Consider the following 18,915-nt stretch of genomic DNA (forward strand, 5'->3'; position numbering starts at 1 on the left):
TGGGATTTAACATGTCACACTTTGCTGAGCTTATTACCAGCCACAGCAATGTCCTGCCTCTGCCGGTGATAGGCTGACCAGCAGTGCGATGTAACAAGTTTGGCCACTAGGAAGAAGGCCAGGTAAGTTAAAGCTTTTTATTTTTCTAAAACATAGAAATGTAGGAATGGCAATCACCCATCTGACAGAAAGCAGTAGCATTTATTATTTGAATACATACATACACAAAAGCGGCATCAAGAAAGAGGGGCACTGAGCAGGTAGGTGATAGCTATTTTGCACGCCTCGCGTGCTTCTTCTTCTTTGCACGGTTGTCAGAAGAAGCATGTGAGGCATGTGAAATAGCTATCGCCTACCTGCTCCGCATCCCTCTCCCTTGATGCCGCTTGCATTCTTGGAAGAGAACACTCCCCCCACTGATATTGCTTGGTGTAAGTGTCCAAATATTTACCTGTTCAGTGGCCTGGGCTTTCAGCCGTGCCTAACGCTGTCTCTTCTCGCGTATTTTCTATGTTTCTTGTGGCAGCCCGGCAGAATAATAAATAAAACATTTTAAAAAATAATGCTCAGTAACCCTTTAAATTGTCCAACTTAGGTCAAACATTTTGGAAAGTCTTTCATAAGCTTCTCACAATAAGTTGCTTGGATTTTGGTCCATTCCTCTTGACAGAGCTGGTGTAACTGAATTAGATTTGTAGGCCTGTGTGCTTGCACATTTTTAGTGCTTCCATAATTTTTCTAAGGAATTGAGGTAAGCGCTTTGTGATGACAGCTCTATATTCTTCATGCTGTTGCTGTTTCATTGAAACCTCTCTTGTCAGCAGATTCAATATTCCTGTTACCCGTCTCGTCAAACCTCTCTTCATTTCATCAGTGAATGGAGAAAAACTGTTCTGCACCGTGCGTTACTGCACAGAACCTCTGCTCATGAGCGTTGGAGTTCTCCATCATGAAAATATTGCATTTTTTGTATTGCCCAACTGTACTTCTGAAATTCTTCTTGGCTTGCCCTGGCTCCAGCGTCACGCACCTACCCTCGTCTGGGCCACTGGGGACATGAAAAGTTGGGGAGCTTCCTGCCACAAGCGATGTCTCAAGTCTGTTCCTACCAGCCAAGTCTCCATCACTACACCATTGCCAGGCCTTCCTAAGGCCTATCAGGACAATTCTGATGTTTTTTGTAAAAAGAAAGCAGAGGTCTTACCACCACACACAGTGGCGTTGCTAGGGTTGGTGTCACCCGGTGCGGTAGAAAATGGTGTCACCCCATACCTCCCCCCTCCCCCAGTAAGTTTTTAGCCTGTTGTGACAGACACCACTGTTGTAGCACATTGTGAGAAATTCCAGTATAATAATCAGATATACCAGTTGCCACAGAATAGGAAAGTGTTAAAGAAGTTTTCACCATTTAAATATACAGCTCCCAGAATTACTTAAAGGGGTACTCCACTGGAAAACATTTACTTTTATATCAACTGGTGCCAGAAAGTTAAACAGATTTTCAAATTACTTCTATTTAAAATCTTAATACTTACAGTACTTATAAGCTGGTGTATGCTCCACAGGAAGTTGTGTAGTTCTTTCCAATCTGACCACAGTGCTATTTGCTGACGCTCTTTTTATTATAAATATATAAAAACTTAACAAAACAGAAAAACAGGCTTAACTAGCATTAACAAAACACAACACAACAAAACCTGCCTAACTGGCCAGCCCAACTTAACTAAACTAACTAAACACATAACATTATACCTACATATAAATTATCAAAAATACTATCACACACACATACCCACACATTCTTTACATAAACATAAAAATAGCTTTACTTAGCTTTAACTAAAAACAACCAGACTTGGTAAAACTCAACCACACATTACATTCACAACTAACCCACCCCAAAACCCCCACCACCACCCCCCCCCCCCCTTTTTTTTTTTTTTTTTTTTTTTATATATGTTTTTTTTATATATATATTTTTTTTTTTATTATTATTTTTTTTTTACTAAAATTAAATTTTTTCCCTCACATATATAAATATATATATATACATATATATATATATATATATATATATATACATATACATACATACACATACACATACACACCCTTTTTTTAATCTACACTACCATAATACAACCAATATTAAATTAAAGTAATATAAAAATGCTAACTAAATCTGATCCGACTGCCTATCCCCATCCCCTCAAATAAGATAACCAATCCATACTATATAATAATATATACAATACGAATATAAAAACACAAATACATAACCTAAATGCAAATACATACATAAACTATATACACCAACAAACCAAAATATACACCCACAAAACACATCCTACACTAGACTAACCCATTACCCACACAACCACCCACATTGACATGGGTCAGAGTCCATAGTCCATGGATATCGAGTCCAGTCCACAACTGACCCATGCCAGCCCCTCCAAACATCCACCAACCCACCAATTCCCCCACCCAACCTAATCTATACCCAAACCAACTATACAAATACAACTTCATAACATAACATATACAAAACAATACAACCCACCTTAGGCCCAAGTTCGGTCGCCTGTAAGCCCTTTACGCAATCCATATTCTGAAAACAAAACAAAAAGACTAGGGTGTACATGCATAGCCCACCACCAGGAAGAAGGATGGCAATCCTGATGTTACTTTATAAACTCTCTCCACTAACTTTTCCCTACGACTCACCCTACTGTTATCCCTTCAACAAACTGACCCTGCACTCACCCTCTCTCTGTCCCTACATTGCTATCCCTAACCAGAAAAAGGGGTACTCTACCCAAGAGGTCTAGTACCTAGGGCACATCAAATGAAAAACCTCTCCACAGGAGAGAAGCCCTGCTGGTACCAAGACTGCCATACTCCAAAGACCTGATCTTCCCGAGGTCACCGGTGATGTTCCTACAGACCTCCACCTCGGAGAGGACTTTCCGCTGTGTGGATACTAGACACCGTGCGTTCCACGTGTAGTACCTAACTACTAAGCTGACTACAAATAAAGTGCCCCGGTCTCGGCCACCCAGGTTCCTGAATGCCCCATAAGCCCACTCCGGATAGGTAAGGCCGGCAAGTTGACTCCAGCCAATGGAAGCACCCACCCGGTTGTAGACCCCTATATTAAAGGGACAATGAAGCAGGAAGTGGTCCATGCTTTCCAGCATGTCCTCGCACTCTTCTCTGGGACATCCCCGGTCATCAGAGCTCCTACACTTCAAATTGTCCCTCACATATAGCTTCCCCTGAAAGCAGCGCCAGGCCAAGTCCCAAAACTTCTGGGGGATCCTTTTCATGTTTAAAAGGTACAACCCCACCCTCAGATCCCGACCTGGGCAGTCCCTGAGCGCCAGAGGCTTCTGGAAGTGGGTCAACAGAACCCGTTTGTCAAGGAACTGCCTTGACTGGGTCCTGATCTCCCACACTCCCAGACCCCACCGACGTATCGCCTTCAGAGTTGGGGTAGCATAAGCCGGAAGATATCCGTGTGGCGTACGGAGGTCCTTCACTTGCCCTCCTGTCTCCCATTCCTGGAAGAAAGGCCGAAACCATTCCCTGCAGGAGATTACCCACGGAGGAGCCCTCTCTGACCAGAGGTTTGAGATGTTAGCTTTCAAGAAGGTGTTTGTTAAGAACACCACAGGATTTACCATAGATAAACCCCCTAGTCTCCTCGTGCGGTACGTAACCTCCCTCTTGACTAGGTTCATCCTGTTCCCCCATAACAGTTGGAAAAACAGGCTGTAGATCCTAGTGTAGTAAGCCTCTGGCAAGATACATACACTGCCCAGATAGATAAACAAGGGGAGCAGGTACGATTTGATCAGGTGTACCCTTTCCCTGAGGGTCATGGACCAACCCTTCCATTGGTCCACCTTCTGAGCGGCATCCTGGAGCTTACCATCCCAGTTTTTGGTGGGATAATCATCCTGGCCGAAAGTGATGCCCAAAACTTTTGCTGACTCTTGGGGCCCTGGAAGGGTGTCCGGGAGATCAAACGTGGGATCTCCCCCTCCCAGCCAGAGACTCTCACACTTATCCCGGTTGATCTTAGACCCGGATGCCTCAGAGTAGCGGCCCACTTCTGACATCACCACATCGACCTCCTCTCTCGAGGACACGAAAATGGTGACATCATCAGCGTATGCCACCACTCTCTGGGCGACATCCAGCTCCGCCAGACTCATCCCGACTCCCGCCAACGGCCCACAATCTACCCTCCGGATGAAGGGATCGATCGCAAACACGTATAAAAGCGGGCTCAAAGGACAACCCTGACGGACTCCGGACCCCACCTCAAAAGAGCGGCCAGACCAACCGTTCACAAGCGGGAAACTCTCTGCCCCTGCATACAAGATCTTAAGCCAATTAACAAAAGTACTTGGTAAGCCATATCTCAGTAGGACGGCCCAGAGGTAGTCATGGTTCACCCGATCAAATGCTTTGGCCTGATCCAAGGACAGCATGTACCCCTTCCAGAGACCCGCACTACTCAGCTCCACTGCCTCCCTGACACTGAGGACAGCACTTAAGGTGCCTCGGCCTGGAACAGAGCAGTGCTGGGCCCCCGAAAGGAGCCGGGGTGCAAACTTCACCAGCCGATTAAACAGTATCTTGGCCAGAAGCTTCCTGTCCGTATTGAGAAGAGCTATGGGCCTCCAATTCTCAATCCGGCTAGGATCTTTACCCTTTGACAGGAGAATCAGGGCTGACCTCCTCATTGACTTCGGCAGAGTGCCCGAGGAGAGACACTCATTGAATACCTCAGTCAAGAGGGGAGCTAAAGACTCCTTAAAGGTCCTGTACCACTCGGATGTTAAGCCATCCGGACCTGGCGACTTCTTAGGGGCAAGCCCCTCGATCGCCAGTCTCACTTCCTCTTCCCTGATTTCTTCTGCCAAAACATCAAGAGAGGGGTCTACCCCTGGCTCAGGAAAGGTTTCAGCCAGGAAAACCGACATTCCGTCTCGATCTAGATCCTTCTTTCCCAAGAGGTGCGAGTAGAAGGATCTGACGACCTCCAAGATCCCCGATCTGGACCGATTCAGAGATCCTGTACTATCGATCAGTCCTGAAATGACTTTACTACTCACTGACATCTTACAGTTTCTGTAAGGGTCGGGCGAGCGGTACTTCCCGAAATCCCTCTCAAAAACCAAAGATACGTGCCTATCGTACTGACACCTCATCAGCAAGGATTTCACTCTGGAGATATCCTCTCGGCTACCTCCAGTCGAGACAAGAAGCTCGAGTTTCCTCCTCAGACCCTGATACAAGCGATACCTGTTCAGGGACCTGAGGCTCGAGAGCTGGCGGAAGAACCCCGCAACCCGCTTCTTGAATATCTCCCACCACTCCAGCTTATTACTACAAAGATCCAGTAAAGGTACCTGACTCTGAAGAAAATCCTCAAAGGACTGTCTTACCTCCGCTTCCACCAGGAGGGACGAATTCAGCTTCCAATAACCTTTACCCATCCGGGGGGTCTCTGAAACATTCAGGGAAAACAAAATCATACAGTGATCGGAGAACTCCACCTCAACCACGGACACTGCGGAAGAGACAGCTTCCTCCTTTAAATAAAACCTGTCTATTCTAGACCTGCGGCTACCTTGATGATAGGTGAAACCCGCGTGGCCCGAGGGGCTCCGGATGTGGGCGTCCTCTAGGCGAGCTTCTCTAGTTATGCTAATTAGTGCCACACTATCGCAAGTCAGTGGACCATTGGAGCCTCTCCTATCCTGGGACCTCGTGACATTATTGAAGTCCCCTCCAAAGATCACCTGCCGACTCGTAAAAAGAAAGGGCTTAATCCTCATAAAGAGATCTTTACGGCCCCGCTTAGTTTGCGGGGCGTAGATGTTAATGAGCCGGAGCTCTTGTCCCTTCATGAAGACATCAATGATCAGGCACCTCCCCATTTCTAGCTCAATAACCCGTCTGCATTCAACAGGAGCGGAAAAAAAGACCGCCACCCCACTATACGGCTCAGCCGCAAGAGACCAGTGGGAGGGACCGCGCCTCCACTCTCTCCTGGCTTTTGCCAGAGAGGCAAGATCTGACAACCTGGTCTCTTGTAAAAAGAAAATGTCGGCTTCAACACGGCCGAGAAAATCAAAGGCTGCAAATCTAGCCGTATCTGACTTTATACTGGCACAGTTAATAGATGCCAGCGTCAGTGGGGTGAGTGCCGCCATCATGGGTGATTGAGTTAGATGGCCTCACCCCTTAAACCTTCTTCCTCTCCTTCCCTCCACCCCCATCGGAATCAGAGGAAGACCCTTTACTTCTTTTTAAACTCTGGGACATATCCATCCCAGGATCTTTACCTCCGGCACCTGGTGTTACCTCTCCCCCTGAGGAAACTACCCCAGAGGAAGGAGGCTCGGTACCTCCTGGAGGCCGCACTGCCTCCTGACCCTCGAGAAGAGGAGGGGAGATGGTATCCCCGAGGGCCTCATATCGATTCGAAAGGACGATCAGAGGGTCAGAGACTGAGTTGTTCCTTCTATGGTCTGAAGCTACAATTGAAGAGGAGGACGGCGCCACCTTACTCTTACACTTCTTCCTCCTCTTCTTTTTCTGGCCACCATTTACTGTCTGCCCCTCCTCCTCCTCCTCATCCACAGTTTCGGATTCAGAGGTATGACTGGAGGAAGGAGCATCTTGACCTTCTTCCCTACGCAGTCTCCCTATCTCCTCGTCCAGTTTGGCCTCACCCAAAGCCTCAGAGTTATTCTGACCTCCTTCTGAGCCAGTGTCTGGAGTGGGACCCCGAGCTACCCCTGGCACCTGGGCATTCTCAAGGGCCCTCTCCAACCTGCGCTTCTCCTCTCGCCTCCGCATAGAGGGGGTCTTATGTTTTTCCTTCACTGGCTTTGGTGCCCCCTCTCCTCCACTGGTCCCCTCCCCCACCGGGGCAACTGTTAGGCTTTCCCCAGACGGGGCGGTCACAGCATTAGAGAACGAGCGCGGACACCGGCTGAACGGGTGACCTAAGTCACCACACAAGTTACACCGAATCTGCCCACAGGTGGCCGCCAGGTGACCCACCCCACAGCAGAGGGCGCATATCTGCTGAGTGCAGTTGGCACTAAAGTGGTTTGGGTCACCACACCTGTGACACAGCTTCGGCTGCCCCTGGTAGAAGATCTGAATTCTGTCGCGTCCCAGGAAGGCGGCCGAAGGAATGTGGGTGACAGTGTTCCCGGAACGCCTGAGACGGACGGAAAACGTCCAGGCCCCAGACCATATATTGTGCTCATCAAAGTTTTTCCGGGGGATGTCCGTCACCTCCCCGTACCTGCCCAGCCAGGTCATAATGTCATAACAAGAAAGTGACTCGTTACGGGTCAAAACGGTCACTTTCTTTACCATACTCTGGCGAGATACCGCTTTTACAGCGAAATCTCGCCATCCGGGCTCGTTTTTCACCAGCTCATAATTAGACCAGAAGAGATCTAGTCCCTCCGGCCTAACAAAGCTGACGTCAAACTCAGAGGAGCCGAAAGGGTGGATCAGGGCAAAGATGTCCCTAGCCCTGAAACCCATCTGGAAGAGAAGCTCCACCACTTTGCCCCTTTGGGGGCACGCATCTTCGCCTTTCCAGACCAGACGGGCCACATTCCTGCGACCTACCTCCTGCCCGGGTGTCTGGAGGGACCATACAGTCTCCCCATTTCTCTGTCGGAATGCTCCCAGACCATGTCTCTCCACCCAGAAAGATAGGTCCATCTCCTTTCCCTCTACCTGGAGCGTCCTTTCTCCTCTCTTTAGTGCCTCCAGGAGGCGCCGTTGCAACTGACCGTCACCAGATACAGGAGGTAAAGATCCCACTGAACCCCCGGCCGCCACGCTGGCATAACTCCTGGCGACCGAGGGGGCAGCCGGACCAGACCCTGTCCCTACGGCCCCACCTAAACCACCTGCACTGCCACAAACGTCACTATTATACACACCACTACTACTCCTCTCATTCACTCCACTATCACTCCTCCCATCTGCACCACTCCCACTCATTCCACTACCACCCCGCCCATTCACTCCACTACCACTCCTCCCATCCGCACCACCACCACCACTCCTCCCATTCAATCCACCACCACCACTCACTCCACTACCACTCCTCCCATCTGCATCACTGCCACCCCGCCCATTCACTCCACTACCACTCCTCCCATCTGCACCACTACCACTCCTCCTATTCACTCCATTACCACTCCTCACATTCACTCCACCATCACTCCCACATACACTCCTTTCATCCACAGCACTACTACTCCCATCATTCACACACCTTGTAGTGACATTGCTTTTGGTTTTATTAGCAGTGTTTTTGGGATCAGCCGCTGCTTCACCCACTACCTCTGGGCTGGCCAGGACATGCTTTAGCTGGATCTCTGTCGGCGATGCTGATTCCTCCTCCATGTGGGATGTCACCGCAGACATCACATCCCGAGGCCGAGGCTGCCCCTCCAAGCGCACCTCTGCCCCTCCACCTGCCACTGACTTGCAGGGACCCTCCTCCCTCACAGGGGAAATCCCTACAGCGTCCATGCCACACACTGCGCCTGACTGCACGGGATCAGCAGCGGGTCCCGGTGCCTGGACACTCCCCCCCTCTCAGGGGAGTGCCCTGCAGAGCTGATAACAATGCCAGGGACACCCACCATTAACCCATCCTGCTCTTCCCTACCAGCAGGATGCGTGACTGTAGCACCCACGGCCATGTTGGATGCAGCACTGTACCCCCCGTGCTGGTCCCGTTCCACAACAGAAACTGGATCTGGCAGGGTGGGGGGCCCAGCAGTCTGAACCAACTTCTCAGGTGGCCCAGACTGCTGGATAGGGGAGAAAACAAACATGACTTGCTCCTCAGCCTTTTTCTTCCTCCTGTTCTTTTTCTTCCTTTTATTCTCCTCAGGGCCCAGGTCCTGGCCAAAACTGAAATTTTCCAGACGGGTGGGTGACTCCTGCATCACTATGGCCCGCAGGAGCCCCCCACCGACTGGGCCGCTGTCACCACCATCACTACTGTCGCTTTCCTCTGAGGTGGTTGGTAAGGCGACTTGGGCAGGGTTAATATATTCTGCACTTGGGGTGACAGAGGTCTTAGGGGTACACGGGGTATCACACACATCCCCCTCACTCTCATCACCCTCACTGCCGCCATCTCCCTCACCACCTTCCTCCATCTTCTCCTCTGTATCACACAGGTGTTCTTCCTCCCCCTGACTATCCTCTTCCTCCTTCACAGGGGTCCGCATGATTTTATAGCGGTCCTCGTTTTTTAATTTTTCTTTAAACATACCCGCTCCCTCTATGATCTGCATTCGGGCTCTCACCACCTCCTGCTCCTCTGCCTTCAGCTCGCACACTCTAGCAGCAAACTTAGCCCTCATGGCCTTGGCAGAGTTATCTGTCTGGTAGCGGGCAAACTTCAGATCCTCCCTTAACACTTTCAGCTTCTTTCCCAGCTGTTCGTATTCCACCAGCTTTGCCTGCATGCGGGATCCAAACGTGGCAAGCGACTCCCTGGGTCCCTTCACCCCCCATTGCTGGGGTTCCGTAACATTAGAAACAGTCCCTGAAGACACAACAGTTATCTTCCTACCGTATGCCTTGCGGTTTCCAGCGATGGACGGGGGAGTGGGCTCCACATTACTGCGGAGCCTGCTGGATCTTCTGACCCCGTCCTTGGAATCGGCCGTAACTCTCTCACTCCCACCCCCCGCCGGCCTAGTACGGGAGGTGGAAGGCCGTGGGTCCATAGCAGGAGGCTCTTCCCAGGAGTCTGCCACCCTCCTGGGGAAAAGGTTGCTGGAAAAAACTCCTTCTCTCCTCTCTCTCTGGACAACTCTGGAAGTGAGACACACCCAACAGCTGCTGTGTTCCACAGGAAGTGCTCTCTGCTGACACCTCTGTCTATGTCAGGAACTGTCCAGAGCAGGATAGGTTTGCTATGGGGATTTGCTCCTACTATGGACAGTTCTTGACATGGACAGAGGTGTCAGCACAGAGCACTGTGGTCAGACAGAAAAGAAATTAAAAAAGAAAATAACTTCCTGTGAATCGCTTATACAGCAGCTAATAAGTACTGGAAAGATTAAGATTTTTAAATAGAAGTAATTTACAAATCTGTTTAACTTTGTAGCACCAGTTGATTAAAAAAAAATGTTTTCCAGTAGAGTACCCCTTTGAGCAGTGGTGAGGTTATGCTGGGAGTTGTAGTTTCACTGACCATAACTGTAGAACTGACAAGCGACTACAGCTCTGATAGGACACAGAGAGGAGAATACACAATGATATCAGTGATTACAGGTGACGTCTTCTCTATAGTGAGGAGAATACACAATGATATCAGTGATTACAGGTGACGTCTTCTCTATAGTGAGGAGAATACACAATGATCTCAGTGACTACAGGTGATGTCTTCTCTATAGTGAGGAGAATACACAATGATATCAGTGACTACAGGTGACGTCTTCTCTATAGTGAGGAGAATACACAATATCAGTGATTACAGGTGACGTCTTCTCTATAGTGAGGAGAATACACAATGATATCAAAGACTACAGGTGACGTCTTCTCTATAGTCTTCCCTTATCTAATTCAGATGGTACATACCGCCTGGTCCAGCTAAAACTTCTCTCTGCAGAATGTGACGCCCAGACGTCTCCTCACTATGTCAGTGCATTCTCATCCTCTATATAAAAACAAGTATTATTATAAACCTGCCAGACACTGTATCCTCTAAATATAATACTACTATACACTATACTCTTTGATTATAAACCTTCCATACACCGTACCCACTGAATATAATAATACCACACACTGTACATTCTGAATATAATACCATCACATACTGTACCCTCTGAATATAAATCTTCCACATACTGTACCCCTGAATATAATACTATCACAAACTGTACCTTCTGAATATAATACCAACACATACTGTACACTCTGAATATATTACTACCACCCACTGCGCCCTCTGAATATAATACTTAGAGATGAGCAAACTACAGTAAATTCAACTTGTCACAAACTTCTCGGCTCGGCAGTTGATGGCTTTTCCTGCATAAATTAGTTCAGCTTTCAGGTGCTCCCGTGGGCTGGAAAAGGTGGATATTGTCCTAGGAGAATCTTTCCTATGAATGTATCCACCTTTTCCAGCCCACCGGAGCACCTGAAGGCTGAACTAATTTACGCAGGATAAGTCATCAACTGCTGAGCCGAGAAGTTCGTGACGAATCGAATTTACTGTAAGTTCGCTCATCTCTAATAATACTACCACAAACTGCGCCCTCTAAATATAATACTACCACCCACTGTGCCCTCTGAATATAATACTACCACAAACTGCGCCCTCTGAATATAACGTTGCCATACAGTGCACCCTCTGAATATAATACCACAACCGCAGTGACACCCCTCAACATCCGTTAGCTGATGCTATTACCACGGGAGGGGGGTATTGGTGGTGTTGCTAGTGGATGATCGGGGTGCTACTATTGGGGGGGGGGTGTTGCTGAAGGATGATGAGGGTGCTACTGGCCATCCCCCCTGGCAGTATTACCCCCATCATCCCTCGGCAGGATCATCCTCCTGGCAGGAGCACCGCCATCATCCACCATCAGGATCTGCTGCTGCTGGGGGGGGGGGGTAGTTGCTGGCGGATGATGAGGGTGCTACTGCCAGGGGGGGAGCATTAGGTAGGCAGCAGTTCCCCCACATTAGGTAGGTAGCAGTTTCCCCACATTAGGTAGCATCTTTTCACCACATTAGGCAGCATAGATTCCCCAAATTTGGTACCAGTTTCCCCACATTAGGTAGGTACCAGTTACCCCACATTAGGTAGCAATTTCCCCACATTAGGTAGCACAGATTCCCCACATTAGGTAGCAGTTTCCCCACATTCGGTAGCACAGATTCCCCACATTAGGTAGCATAGACAACGCACATTAGGTAGCATAGACTCCGCACATTAGGTAGCATAGACTCCGCACATTAGGTAGCATAGACTCCGCACATTAGGTAGCATAGACTCCGCACATTAGGTAGCATAGACTCCCCACATTAGGTAGCATAGACTCCCCACATTAGGTAGCATAGACTCCCCACATTAGGTAGCATAGACTCCCCACATTAGGCCGCAGGTTCCCTTGCAGGTTCCCCACAATGCGTCAAAGTCTCCCCACACACACACACACACACACACACATGCACACACACACAAAAAAAAAAAACACATACAACACAGAGAGACACACACACAAACACACAGTCAGAGAGACACACACTAACAGACAGACACACAGAGTCACACACACACAGAGTCACACACACACACACACAGAGTCACACACACACTCACACACAGAGTCACACACACACACAGAGTCACACAAACACACAGTCACACACAGAGTCACACAAACATAGATAGAGAAAGACACACACACTCACCCATCCAGCGCAGCGATCCTTCTCACCGGGCGCAATGCGAGTGACGTAACTGACGTCCCCCTGCGCGGCCATGCGGTCAGGCCGATGCATACGTGGGAGCGGAGGCCGGGCACAGTACTGGTGAAGGTGATGGGGGGGGGTGTGATGATGGACGGGCGCACTGAAAGGGGGGGCGCACCGCACACACAGCACAGGCGGGGGGTGCTGACGGATGGGAGGCCGGTCGGGCACATAGGGGGGTGTCAGTGTAGCTGGGGAGGGGGTGTGGGTGCTGCGGAGCGTCTTGGTGTCACCCCATTAGGTTGGTGTCACCCGGTGCGGGCCGCACCCCCCGCACCCGGGTCGCAACGCCACTGACCACACAGACCCTACGACTGCCCTATTGACTTGCTTCCTGGTACCACACCGCCCCGTGGCAGGATTTACCCACTCTCCGCTGCAGAAACGCAAGCCATGACTGAATACATTCAGGAAAACCTAAAAAGAGGTTTTATCCGGAAATCTTCTTCTCCAGCCAGAGCTGGATTCTTCTTCGTTGCCAAAAAAGACGGATCTCTACGCCCTTGTATAGACTACTGCGGTCTTAATAAAATCACAGTGAAAAACCGCTATCCTCTGCCACTTATCTCTGAACTCTTTTACCGACTGCGTGGAGCAAAAATTTTTACCAAACTTCATCTAAGGGGCACATATATCTCATACCTCATTCGAATTCATGAGGGTGACGAGTGGAAAACCGCATTTAACACTAGAGATGGACACTTTGAATATCTCGCTATGCCGTTTGGACTTTGCAATGCCCCTGCAGTCTTTCAAGATTTTGTTAATGAAATTTTTCGAGACTTGCTGTAAACCTGCGTTGTAGTCTACTTAGATGACATTCTAATCTTTTCCTCCAACCTAGAGGAACATCGTCTCCATGTCCGTCAAGTGCTCCAGTGTCTTCGTGAAAATCATCTGTTCGGTCTTCAAATGCCCGCGGGTCGCATCCCGTTCTGTTCACCTGTCCCGTCCTCTGTCTGCTCAGTCCAGGTGCGCGCGGTCCCGCTCTCTAGGGCGCGCGCGCACCGGGTCTCTCAGATTTAAAGGGCCAGTGCACCATTAATTGGTGTCTGGCCCAATCTGTTCCTAATCACTCCCTAACACTTATAAACCCACTTCCCCTTCTTGTCCTCGCCGGATCTTGTTGCCTTGTGCCAGTGAAAGCGTTTTTGTGAGCCCATTGCCTGTGTATCCAGACCCTTGCTGTTGCCCCTGACTATGAACCGTTGCCACCTGCCCTGACCTTCTGCTACGTCTGACCTTGCCTTTGCCTTCTCCTTGTGTCCCTCGCCAGTCTCAGCCGCCAGAGGGGTTGAGTCGCTACCGGGTGGAACGACCTGGGGGTTACCTGCCGCAGCAAGTCCATCCCGCTTTGCGGCGGGCTCTGGTGAAAACCAGTAATCCCTTAGATTCAGTTCCCCTGGTACTGCCCACGCCATCGCCTCTCTGGCACAGAGGATCCACTACCCGTGTCCTCCTCGCATACCAGTCCGGATCCTGACAGTAAGATCTGTGTCCTGCAGTTGCCAACTGCTTTTTTTTATGCCTATACTAGAGATGTGGCCTTGCCTTGTTCAGTGACCTGTCAAGTCATCTTAAGTTAGGACACATTTTATGTTGATCTGTTGATATAGATTATTTTCTACCAAGTATAAATGTAATTAATTCCTGGAAATAAAAGAGTGCATTGTTGACTAATAGGGAGTAGATAGGTTGGGTATTTTTGTGCAATAGCATGAAGGGGGTTGCTTTATTCTTTTAGGATATAAAGGGTATATGTATATTATTTTTTACTGGCACAAAGGACATAAATACTTTGTAAGGGGCACAGAAAGAGTGCTTAAATGGGCACTGTCAGATTAAAAAAACGTTTTATGTGCTAAACATTAATGTTTCTAATATACTTAATAAGAACATGTTATTTTCTATTTATAGAAATGGCTTATAAGAAAACACATTTAGGGATGCCCATACCACCCAGAACATAATCCTGTCTGGCTGGACTCGCATTCATCTGTGCTCACTCCTGTCTGAAAACAGATTGAGACAGACATGCCCCCTCTAAAGCACATGCAAAAACCAAGTGAGCAACATAAAGATGGTATTTGTGAGAGAAATATAGGTGCTAGACAAAAAAAGTTATATGTTCATGATCAGGATTAGGTACTGAGTAACATAACTTTTTTGTGGGATATATCAAGTATTATTTAATCTGTATGGGGTTAAAGGTGAGCATTTTGCTGTGTGGTTAGCAAAAAGGGAGCATTATTACTCTCAAAGCCCCATTATTACTGTCTTGGGCACATCAATTTACATTATTACTGTGTAAGGGCATGAATGGGGCATTGTTACTGAAGGGGCACTTTTGTACCTGCTTGTGGGCACTAAGTAGTTTACTTTTATCATGTGGGGGATAATTTTACTTGAACCAGAATCAGCACCAAAAATTTGTAGTAGCAATATGCCACAATAAATACATTTACTGTACATAAAATGATGTTTAGCAACTGAGATGTCAATAGTATTCATTTTCTTATGTTATGAATACATTTGGAAAGATGAGAAGAATAGTATTATTCCCTCTTTCATCTCATCCTTTTGGTTCCTTCACTAGGTACTACATTCTCCTTCTAAATTAAGCTTGTCACATTGTTTCAGTGTTGAGTGCATTTGGTTTTGTACTTTATGTCAAGCAGTTCCTGAACACAGTGTACTTCCAGATTCAAGTGCATAAATAAGCCTCAAAATAGAAGCACTGATTATACCTCATTTAGTAGTTTTATGTAATGCCTCAGCTGGTTACTTCCCACTAACTTCTGTAATGCAGAATAGTGTTATTCTCACACACTGAGAGATTACAGTCTTGATAGAGTCAAATATTAGGCACTAATTCATAAGTAATAGATCACTCATAAAAAAAAAACCATCTAATGTAAAGTTAGGCAAATATAGAGTCAGAGGGGGAGATATATCAAAATCTGTGTAGAGGAAAAGTTGACTAGTTGCCCGTAGCAACCAATCAGATCGCTTCTTTCATTTTTCACAGGCCTCTTAAAAAATAAAAGAAGCAATCTGATTGGTTTCTATGAGCAACTGCACCACTCTTCCTCTGCACAGGTTTTGATAAATCTCCCCCAGAGACTTCTATTGGGCACAATTAGGCAGATTTACTAAAAAATGCGTACGTTTTAAATAGTGTAACTACATAGTTCATAAGGTTGAAAAAAAGCCAAAAGTACATTGAGTTTAAACTTTATCTCTACTGTGTTGATCCAGAAGACTAATAACCTTTATAAGGCTGATGCCAATTGTCTTATCAAAATAAATACCCCATCAGAATAAATCCTTGGATCAATGTTCTGTCCTATACATCTAGTATGGATAACGTATAATGTTATGACTCTCCAGAAATGCAGTCAGGCCCCTTTGACTCTTTGAAGAAGCCACAATTGTGCTGGTGTACAGGCTGTCTTTCCTTTAGACATAGAGGATGGGCCTTTTTATGGAAGACAAATTATTATTATTGCTCTGGTTGCCCATCTTTAAACCCTCTTCAGCTCCATTATACCTTCATTGTACACTGGTGCCCAGTACTGTACACAGAAGAGAAGGGTGAGGGGGGCTCAACCTAATTAACAAAGCTGGGTGCTACTCAGTGAAAAAGAAAAACATGGATTCAAGAAAAAAGCAACACTGAAACATAGTAGCACACCAAGAAATGTTCTATATACTCTTTATTAGCAAAAAAAGACAAAAAGATCCAATATACACACAATAAATAATGACAAGGACACATATAAAACCAATTAAAATAATGGCTCACAAAAGCCTATAGCACAACCCAGGAGAGGGGCCATGAACCCCCTCACCTGATATTGACCACCGTCCTCTAGGCTATCTTGTATAGACAACAGTTTAACCAATATAAACTCACTCCCATCAAATATTAGATGTGCATCACAGTTCTTGAATATATACTGTAAGGTGCTTAGGTAGTTAGTGCAGCATCCAAATAAAGTGGCAAGTGCCTGGTGAAGTGCATAAAAAATCACCATAATAGAATAAAGAATACCATGCCAATAGCCACCGCATATATCCAATACAAATATCAATAAACTTGCATGTAGAATTTCCTATAGTGGGAAACAAGTGTCTCAGACTGGAGAGAGGAGAGGTAAAGCCATGAGCAGGAGGACGAGGTCACCGAGAACCCCACGTGTTCTGTTGCCAAACTGGCAACTTCCTCAGGGGTGTTGTGCTAGTGTGGAATCCATACACACACACATATATATATATATATATATATATATATATATATATATATTTATATACACCTATCACTAATTGCACATACCCTGCAGATGGGAGCCGATTTGTATCCGTGTGCTGTGGGTGGCCGGACGTCGAGACTACTTCCGGACGTCCGGCCTCCCTTCCGTACGCCCAGTAGTAGAGTGATGACATATATTACGTGCTTGCGCACAGATGGAGCGCTCGTATGATCAAATGACACACATCGCAAAGTTCACGATGCACATGCGAATATCAACTCAGTCCTGCGCCTGCGCATCCACTTATTCAGTGGAGCGCATAGAAGCACTTGTCAATAGAGCACCCAATGGGGTTTGCCCATAGGTATATATTTTACCATATATTAGTGCGTGAAATGCATAAGGAATCATCAAGTCATAAGTCAGCATTGGTGTATTTGTATATTCTTTTTATCAATTGTATATATTCTTAAATTTTACTCCCATAATAAGTACACATGATGTATAAAATATATTAAAGTGGCCATGTTAGGTAAGTATCCAACATAGACATAACCCCTAGCAACCAGCTATCATTGTTTACATTCAGATGTATTTAACCAATCAACAACATGGACATATAGCGTGCTAGGTAAATATCCAGCATACACATATAGGGGGAGATTTATCAAAACCTATGCAAAGGAAAAATTGCCCAGTTGCCCATAGCAACCAATCAGATCACTTTTTTCATTTTTAACAAGCCCACTGCAAAATGAAAGAAGCAATCTGATTGGTTGCTATGGGCAACTGGGCAACTTTTCTCTTGCACAGGTTTTGATAATTCTCCCCCATAGCAGATTAGGTAACTATCCAGCATAGACCTAACCCCTAGCAACCAACTATCATTGTACACATTTAGATGTTTTTAACCAGGTAAAAATCCAGCATAGGCATAACCCCTAGCAACAAGCCATCATTATACACATCTAGATATATTTAACATGTAGATGTGTTTAACCAGGTAAGTATCCAGCATAGACATAACCCCTAGCAACCAGCTATCATTGTACACATTTAGGTGTATTTGACCAGTCAACAACATAGAAATACAGGGTGGGCCATTTATATGGATACACCTTAATAAAACGGGAATGGTTGGTGATATTAACTTCCTATGAGGTGGGAAACTTTTCAAGATGGGTGGTGACCATGATGACCATTTTGAAGTCGCTATTTTGAATCCAACTTTAGTTTTTTCAATAGGATGAAGGTCATGTGACACATCAATTTCACAAGAAAAACAATGATGTGATTGGTTTCAATGTAACTTTATTCTTTCATGAGTTATTTACAAGTTTCTGACCACTTATAAAATGGATTGTCAATGCAACCCTCTTCTCCCACTCTTCACACACTGATAGCAACACCGCAGGAGAAATGCTAGCACAGGCTTCCAGTATCCGTAGTTTCAGGTGCTTCAGATCTCGTATCTTCACAGCATAGACAATTACCTTCAGATACAATCACTACAATGTGAGCGGGCTTCAGATGACCCCAAAGATAAAAGTCTAAGGGGGTCAGATCGGGAGACCTTGGGGGCCATTCAACTGGCCCACGACGACCAATCCACTTTCCAGGAAACTGTTCATCTAGGAATGCTCGGACCTGACACCCATAATGTGGTGGTGCACCATCTTGCTGGAAAAACTCAGGGAACGTGCCAGCTTCAGTGCATAAAGAGGGAAACACATCATCATGTATCAATTTCGCATATCCAGTGGCCTACATGATGATGTGTTTCCCTCTTTATGCACTGAAGCTGGCACGTTCCCTGAGTTTTTCCAGCAAGATAGTGCACCACCACATTATAAGTGTCAGGTCTCATGCTCTGAGTGTCCACTTAAAAGGGGAGGGACTGCAGTACCAGAAACTTGGACAGGAGCACATTCAGCTTCTGCGCCGTTAGATAAGTGTGTGCATACTGCTAGAAAGTGCTGCAGTGAAAAAGCTCATACTTTTATCTTAAAAACAAGCTGGCAGTCCTCCGCGAGGCGAGCTACCACCTGTTCCAGCCCCTGCCTGCGAATGTTTCATTAAATCAGTTATGGTTCAT

The sequence above is a fragment of the Hyla sarda genome, chromosome 1 (genome assembly GCF_029499605.1).
Source record: "Hyla sarda isolate aHylSar1 chromosome 1, aHylSar1.hap1, whole genome shotgun sequence".
NCBI lineage: Eukaryota > Metazoa > Chordata > Amphibia > Anura > Hylidae > Hyla > Hyla sarda.